This window comes from Mus caroli, unplaced genomic scaffold (assembly GCF_978045245.1).
Source record: "Mus caroli unplaced genomic scaffold, Mus_caroli_1 scaffold_2, whole genome shotgun sequence".
Taxonomy (NCBI): Eukaryota; Metazoa; Chordata; class Mammalia; order Rodentia; family Muridae; genus Mus; species Mus caroli.
In genome coordinates this window covers 173,020,868-173,028,933 of record NW_028227257.1, presented here as the reverse complement: position 1 = coordinate 173,028,933, position 8,066 = coordinate 173,020,868, and the positions used below count along the sequence as shown (strand labels likewise).

General features: G+C 39.1%; 1 long non-coding RNA gene across 1 annotated transcript; it reads left to right on the top strand.

The window, feature by feature from the left end:
• Window positions 1-343: 343 nt before the first annotated feature.
• On the top strand, window positions 344-4,265 carry LOC110305725 (uncharacterized). Its single transcript, XR_002379185.2, has 3 exons — window positions 344-401; window positions 1,053-1,161; window positions 4,163-4,265. It is a non-coding gene; the product is annotated as an uncharacterized LOC110305725 (long non-coding RNA).
• Window positions 4,266-8,066: the final 3,801 nt, after the last annotated feature.

The window sequence follows — 8,066 nt, the reverse complement described above, 5'->3', positions numbered from 1 at the left end:
ATTTTTGTTAAAGCAGCAAATCAACTACGCCTATGTATTTGATCATAGAAGCACTTGTTCACAATCCAAAGAATGCTCATTCTTTCTAACTGGTTGCAGAGGAAGTGGGAGTCGGATTGATCTGAATTAAGAATTCTTAGCCATGAGAAATGTTGCCAAAGCTCTACATTTTTTTATGAGATATTTGAAGATATGTGCAGTCTGGCATGTGATGCGTAGTGTTCAGAAACTCTCTTACAGATTCTTCATTGTGATGAACGGAATCTTAGAACAAAGAGTTAACCTAGGATGAGTGTGCCAAGGTTGAGATTCCTGACTGAAGTTACAGATGGCTGTGAGTCATCTGTGTAGCTGCTGGAGTAGCAATAAGTGCCCTTCATCACTGAGCTCTCTATCCCCAGGTATTATTCATTTTCAATTTATTTTAATTTTTACAATTTAAGATGTTTGTATGTTGCCGGGTGAGTATGGGCACATAGGTTTATGGCTCAGAGTCCAGGAGAGGGTGTTGGCTTCCCTGGAACTGGAGTTATTGGCAGGTTGAGATGCCTGTGGGAGCTGGGAACTGACCTTGAATTTTTTGGAAGAGCAGGAAACACTCTTACCCTCTGAAACAGCCCCTTTCCCTTAGTAAGGAAGTCTTAGGAAATATCCTTTGAGGATTTTGTTCTAATTTCTTTTTTAATTTGTTGGGAGTCCTCATCTGTCCATTCATTATAATTTTGTTTCCTTTAGTTCTTTAAAAGTCATATCCTCTCGTTCTATCATACTCATTTCCTTAGAGTCTACTTATAGCAATGTATTTTTCTCTTCTATAGAGAGAACAATTTCCAAATACATGACAAATGACTTTTAGTCCCTAGTCTTATTGTAGGTAAATCCTCCAGGAATTTCCAATTGTAGAGACTGTAGAATCTTCATGGGAGTGGATGATTTTGTTCTAGATGGAATTTAATTTCTGAGTATACCCCATGTACTTGAAGATGGTTTTAACTATGCTTGTGTGAATTTGTGTTGACTTTACTTTCATTGCAAAATTCCTTAATTCCTAGACCTTATTCCTGAGAAAAAATACTTCTGACTGTTCAGTGAGTTCCTAAAGTGTTTGCCAAGCCATTCCAACTTGACAGGACACAGGCTCTCATCTTGACCTGCGCTTTCGTGAGTAATTCTTGACACTTCCACTGTGGTGCTGAAGTTAAAACAATGACAGTCATCTTAACATTTGAACTACAAATGAAGCACCTGTTGTATCCCTCTCATCTACCTCCTTTGTTTTCCCATGGATGTACAGCGCTCTCTAAAGATCTGCTGAACATCTATGCAAATGTTCAAGTGAGACCACTATTTCCTATTTTTTTTTTAAATTTCTCCCTTTCATTTCCAGATTTCATGGGTATCCTGAATTCAGTCCAAATGAAGTTCAAAATTGAACTCTTTCAGTGAGTTCAAAATGATCCGTATGAAGACTGAAGACCAGTCTTACAGCTATAAATGTTATATTCCAATATGAATCCCCTTTTTAATGACTCGGCCCCCTCACTTTGCCTGCTGATGATTTCTTTTCAAAACCTTGTAGCAGGAGTTTCACATTTTTAAAATTTTCAGTTATCATCTATTGTCAGAGTAAAGTCATATCATTATCCTTTCTATTCCTGCATTGTTTGGAAAATAATAAATCTGGATGCTATTCAACCCACTACACTTGAATCTTTGTAACTATGATATCAGGTCCTAATGGACATAAGTAAAGGAACATATTTTCTGTAGAAAATAAACATCAGTCTTATGATGAACCTGCCCTAGAAGGCAGAGTGGGTTCTATAAAGACACATGTTGTTCAGCCACACAGTTTAGAACTGCAAAATGCAACCGATTGAGACAGACACATTGGAGAACTAAGGCGATCGGACAGCCCCATCATGGGGCTGGAAAGACGGCTCCACAGCTAAGAGCACATATTGCCCTTGCAGAGGACCTGACCTGCATTCATTTTCAGCAACCATATCTGGGGCACATATCCACCTCTAAGTTCTGCCCCAGGATTTCAGTGTTGTCTTCCAGCTTCTACAGACACTAACATACCCATACACACACACAGAGAAACACATAATTTAAAAGCATTAACAATAAATCTTTAAAAAAAACTTTCTTATTAAATTGCTGTGCTAGCTTGAAACAAAACACTGAATAGAGTATTAGAATATTCCCCTGTATTTACATATTCAAGGAATATGAGTCCCCAATTGGTAATATTTCCACAGTAGAAAATATACTATCCCAAAGTTGTATTGTATGTCTTGGATGACTATTTAATCCAATATTGTTTTCAAAAATGTATGTTCTATCTCTTGACCCCACTCAGAAAACAAGAGGACTTTTAAATAAACCCAAACATTTCTTAAGGGAAATTTATGTTTGTTTTCATGTAGCTGTACCTGACAGTGAAATGACAACAGAGTGAAATATTCTTAAATATACATACACATAGACGGATACTCATTAACAGGATAACAAAATAAAGCTATTATGCCTTAGTTAATGACTACTTCTAATAAAACATTAGAAAGCCAAGTGATTTGATGTAACAGTGGGACTTAGATGATATTTTCATGCTTGAGAATAGCAAATGTTAAGAAATACCAAGAGACATACAAAGTTGTTGCTATCTACTGAGTGGCTTTTCTAATCAGTTACTAAGTTAGAAAGCAATTTATGTTGATTATATCCTTTGAAGTTTGCTTTCTGAAGACATTCAGCTCCTGTCAAAGGTTTGGGAAACTGTTTTATCAAATTGGAATCACTTCATGGAAGAATAACACTATATTTTGTTGTGATATGTTATCGTAGGTCCCCAAGAAGCTGAGATGATAGAATGCATTTTCTACGAGAATATGTTTGCCTTTGCCTAATTTCTCTTCTATCTTTCCACTCTGCCCATATTCCCACTATGCACTGGAGAAATTTGCTAACTGAGTTCTGTTTGTATCATGTTTATTGACATCTGGTTATCCATCCATAACAAATCCTGTCACCTCAACCCAATTTATATTTTGAGAGAAAAAATATTATTTATTTAAACAGAAATGGTGATGTGTCACAGGATTTTCCCTCTCCAATTACATTAGTGCAGAGGAGGTCTGTGATTGAAAAAGAAAGGTGGACCTAAGAGTTACAGAGACAGGGAATGTCTTCAGGTAGGAGGAGAAAGAAGATGGCTACAGACGTGAACCCGCATGGTATTTGCCAGACTCAAATAGCTATGATTTCACAAGATTAGAAATATTGGGGTAAAGCTTTTATCATTATCGATTGGCTCTAATATTATTGTATTGGCACCTTGTAAACTGTGATTTTATTGATACGTAAATCTGATTGGTTAATTAAGCTTTAAAAGTCTTGATTTCACTGGGTTACTAGGTATTGTGATATGCAACCTCTAGGTTGGCTTTTCCATTTAGTTACTGGAATGTGGGATCGCTGACTACATGGGTTGATGGCTGAAGAAGTGCTAGCAGCTCCCTGGACAAGAGAGCCAGATGCTGTGGGGGCTAGCTGGAGAGAGTTGATGGCAGCAGGAATGTGGGAGCATGGTCCAGCCCCACAGAAAGATAGCAGGCTCCATTTTTTTTTAATATTTCCCACAGCAGACATTCTTTCTCTAGCTTCCTCCTTGCACAAATATTCTTTATGCACACATCATAAATGCACATAAATTCGTAAAAGAAAGATAGGAGGTGTTCTTCTAACCTTGGTCTATCATGATATGTAAGATGTTTTGCGGAATACATTTCAAACTCTATTAGAAATGCATACATACGCCCATCAACCCCCCTGGTCTTCTCTGTGTACTTTGTACATCCTGGCAGAGTCACTGATTCAAGCTCTGTGCTTTCCATGTGTTCACCTCTGAAGCTCAAGTAAAGGCTGTAGCTACCAAGGCAGGGCTTTCCAGCATTCTGTTTCTAAGAGCTAATTGCTGTCTCTGTTCCTTGAAAGGCCACCACAATTGGCTGCTCTACTGAACCATCTTTGATACCAAACTCCCCTTGCTCTTGGAAAGATGACAACTCATGCGCTCCAACCACCAAGAAAGCCATTTCTGAAAGCAAAACTTCTCTGCGCAGCCTCTGAACTCCACACCTCTCCTTTCCCATGTCAGGTGACCTGTCAATCAAAGCACATGTGTATGAAGTGAAGATCTTTGCTTGCAGTTTCAAAGCCAGTTTTCAAGTCATGAAGATGAATGCTTGGCACACCTCTTACAATTTGCTGGTGAGTTATGATCTCCATAGGTGGATGCTGCTGGCCTACCAACAGCAGGCTGTGTGTGATCTTTGAAATGGTTATTTCCACAAGAAAGCATCTTCCACATTACCTTCTGGATTGCTGCTTTTAAAAACTCGAAGTCATCTTTGAGAGAGTTGGCTAGAATTTGAAGGTGAGTTTTCTCTGGTACATGAGAACATCAGATCTACTAATTCAGCACATTTAGAAACATGACAACAGTGAGAAATAGAAAAAACCACCACGGTGCTTTTATATGCTTGGAATGTCTATAGGTTTAAACTTTTATTTCATTGCTTTACTTTTGGCTCGGGCAAGAATATCCAAGAACATCACATGGTTCTGAAACCTGGACAAATGAAGTGGAATATTACTACAATCAGTTAAGTAATTGTGTGTGCTAGCCACCATGTGTACGGGGAGACCAGAGGGCAGTCTGCAGGAGTTAGCTTCCCTTTCCTCCATAAGAGCCCCAAGGATCGAACTGAAGTTAGGACAAATGCCATTACTTGCTGAGTCTTCTTCTTGGCCCAACATTTTCTTAATTGCTTGGAAAATCGTTAAGGGCATAACCTTTATCTAAAGCAATGACCATTTTTAAATCTTCTCATTTCATGGCTTGAGCAGAATCAGCAGCTGCCCTGCACAATGCCTGTGCTCAAATGCCAAAACCTCAACTACCCTTCAAGCCAATCAAGACAAGTTCATATCCTCATAAAGCAGACTGGACCAATGGTTATACTTCACACCTGATGGTAGAGCATCTCAACAGTGTTACGCATCCAAACAGATTATTTAGAATGTGTGTGTTGCAACAAGTCAGTTTATATATTTACATTTAATCAGTGTGTGTGTGTCCGTGTCCATGTATGCCATAGCACATTCATGATGGTCAGAGATAAGTTTTAGGAGTCAGTTTTCTTCTTCCTCCTTATAGGTCTTGGGCATGTATCTCAGGTACCAATCTAATGGATAAGTGCCTTCACCTGCTGAGCTATCCTACCAGCTGCAGTCCATACTTTTAATAAAGAGTTGGCTATGTTCATTTAGAGAACTAAACATTGGAGTTCAGACCAAGATACATCTTTTACAAACGCTGAGAACTCAGCTGAGAATAGCAAAGTGGTTGATCAGCCCTGGTATCTATACCCAACTCTGGAAAAAGAATGAAGAACAAATGTAGAATAGGAAGTAATGGTAGTTGGAGTTTCCCACATGAATGCTCTGTCTGGAAACCTACTATAACGCACTTATGTAAGGTACAAAAGTTTCTTTTAGTTTTTTTGTCATATTTAGATTTAAAATAAAAAGTAAACTTAAAAATCAAGCAAAATATGCTCTTGCATTTTTAGCTCAAAATTAGCAATCTCTCGCTCTCCCTCTCATTCACAAAAGAACTAAGAAAAATTCTGGAAATTTTACTATTCTTTAGAATTTGTGAGTTCTTTTCATCTTCAAAGTGCTTTATAGAGATTTCTAATTAGGCTCCTACATACAGCCTCCTATTCTCACTGGCTAATCATAAGACAACATACCTGCTCTTCTTACTAGAGCTGAACCAGACATCATCCTTAATCATCACTAAATAGTGTGGGGAAGTGTCTGTCATAATTTCTACTTAATGAATGACAAATCTGCGTACTTCTTCAAATATGAATCCAGTTGTCAGGGCCCTAATCCTCATTAGCTACATTTGGTCATTATTTATTCAGAGCAGAGATATGTTTTAATGGTAGACTTATCTCCAGTTACATGCACTGGTTTAAGAAGTTGCATTTTTTCAACCTTTAATATTATTTTAATGGATTAAATTTTATTTCCTTAGGAAAAAACATTTTTATTCTCTTTCCTTATTGTCTTAAAAATTACTTTCCTGCTAGCTGCATTTTTCTTTCTCTCTGTGTGTGAGTGTGTATGTGTGTGTATGTGTGTGTGTGTGCATGTGTGTGTGCATGTGTGTGTGCATGTTAGCTCGTGTGCACATGCACACATGTACGAATGTATACTGTATATGTTCACATGCACATGAGTATACGTATACAGATGTGTGTATGTCTGGGTAGATGAAATGACTCTCAGGTGCCATTTCTGTTTGTTTAGACAGGACCTCTAACTGGCCTAGAACTCATCAAGTAGACTAAAGTAGCTTACTAGGACATGGCTGTCCCTGCCTTCCATGTGCTGGAATTGTCATGTGGAATTCCACATTGTGACAAGGATTATTATTATTATTATCATTGTTATTAGATGTTTTCTTCATTTACATTTCAAATGTTATCCCCTTTCTTGGTTTCCCCTCCAAAAGAAAACATCCTCCCCCTCTCTCCTTGCCCTCCCCCTGCTCACCAATTCGCCCACTCCCACTTCCTGGCCCTGGCATTCCCCTACACTGGGGCATAGTCTTCACAGGACCAAGGACCTCTCCTTCCATTGATGAATGAGAAGGTCATCCTCTGCTACATGTGCAGCTGGAGCCATGAGTCCCTCCATGTGAACTCTTTCCTTGGCTGTTTAGTCCCTGGGAGCTCTGGGGGTAGTGGTTGGTTCATATTGTTGTTCCTCCCATGGGGATACAAACTCCTTCAGCTCCTTGCGTCCTTCCTGTAGCTTCTCCATTGGGGACCCTGTGCCCAGTTCAATGGTTGGCTGAGAGCATCTACCTTGACAACAGGCTTTTTTTTTTTAATGTGGGTTCTGAAGATACCATTACCAGGAGCAATCTTTTTTTTTTTTTTTTTTTTTGGTTTTTCGAGACAGGGTTTCTCTGTATAGCCCTGGCTGTCCTGGAACTCACTTTGTAGACCAGGCTGGCCTCGAACTCAGAAATCCGCCTGCCTCTGCCTCCCAAGTGCTGGGATTAAAGGCGTGCGCCACCACCGCCCGGCCCAGGAGCAATCTTATAGTTAAACAAGCTGGGGTTGTTATTCATTGCACTGAGAGAAAACAGTGGGTAACAGGAACAATGGGGTGTTTTGTGAATAGTGCTGTCAGAACAAATTTAAATGCAGCAATCATCCATCTAGGATGTATCAAGGATTCAAAGTACCAAGGATTCAAACCCATTACATTAAAAGCAGATTCTCTACCATGCTACCATGCTCACTCCAGTATCATTCACTGTAGCCAAGGCAGAGATGCAAATTATTTTTTCTATCAGAGGATGCATAGGCACAGATAATATGGCAACTTTACATAAAGAGCTATATGCAGCCCTTTAAAAGAAGACAATCAGGGGAAGGGAGATAAACTCATGGGATAAAGCACTTGCTTCACGTGTGAGGACTTGAGTTGGCATCCCCATGGTCCCGTTATCTGAACTTAGTAGTGCACATCCATAACTACAGTGTTGATACTCAAGAGGCTGAGAAGGGAGAATTCCGTAGAAGCTCAAGAGCCAGCTTCTCTTCTACATGCAAGAAGAAAGAAAGAAAGAAAGAAAGAAAGAAAGAAAGAAAGAAAGAAAGAAAGAAAAGAAAGGAAGGAAGAAAGAAAGAGGGGGGAGGAAGGAAAGAAGAAAAGAAGAAAGAAAAACAACCACAATGACAACAACAACAAACAACAAACAAATGAAAAATATCATCAGAGCTCATCCTCTGACCTCCACCCAACAAACAGTAAATTCCATCTGTCATTGATGGACCTGAAAAACACTGTGTAATAAGCCAGACACTGAAAAATAAATGCATATCCTTGTCCATGCATGGAATACAAAGCCAACTTAAAGAATCAGAAAGTACGGACATGTTTTCAAAGACCTGGGTTAGGGGAATTAAGAGATG